Source organism: Crotalus tigris, unplaced genomic scaffold (genome assembly GCF_016545835.1).
Source record: "Crotalus tigris isolate CLP2741 ecotype Arizona unplaced genomic scaffold, ASM1654583v1 scf7180000019563.1149672, whole genome shotgun sequence".
Lineage (NCBI taxonomy): Eukaryota > Metazoa > Chordata > Lepidosauria > Squamata > Viperidae > Crotalus > Crotalus tigris.
The window spans coordinates 196,644-197,500 of record NW_024097595.1 but is presented as its reverse complement, the minus strand read 5'-3'; positions in this window follow the sequence as shown (position 1 = coordinate 197,500).

Here is an 857-nt window from a genome sequence, read left to right as displayed (position 1 = left end):
GTTTTCCAGCTGGAGAACTACAAGAGTTTAACCCTGTGTGAGTTAGTCTGGGCTATGAAAGTGGGAGCTTCCTTGCTTAGCATTTATCATAGAAATCTGTCCCCTTTAAAAATTCTCAGGAGAGCTTAAATACATTCAAGATATTGAAATATCTCCAGTAACTTAACCCTATATATTTCTAATCAGGAGTTATTCCCATTGTGATCAATGGAACTTTTACACACATTACTTCATCAATAGAAGCAACACAGAAGTTGTAGAAAACTCGAAACAGCAACCATCTTGATAAAAATGAAATCATATTTAACATAGATGTCCCTGACATGAGTGGCTGTCCGCTACCACCTCTGTGAAGGACATTTTATCTTTGGGATAAACCACAGAAATATATTTCCTCCTCAATAGGTCCTTAATAGATATGACCAATTGGAGATATTTATGATAAAAACCCAGAAACTGATCAATGTTCATATGTTTTCATACAGTTTATTCAGTAGTAACAATGAAATCAAAATAAATGAGTAAGGCCGTTAATTGAAATAACTCTTTTAAAAAAAATCCTCTTACTAATACAATCATTTTTCCTTGGCTTATCTGTAAAAAGGCTATATCTAAGAAATAACTAAAAGGTGGTGTGTTAATTTTCTTTCCACTTTAATTTTAATCATCTGGGATTCAGATGACCCAGTTGAAAGGAATCAAAATCAGCATGAATTGTTTGATTGACTTTACTTAAGAGATTCTAAACTATTTGAGTGAATTAAAAATAGACAAGTTTTTCTGGAGGAAAACTCAATCCAGCAGGGATCAGATGTAGATAATATATGCAAGTTGGTCTATGATTAACATTGCAAGCG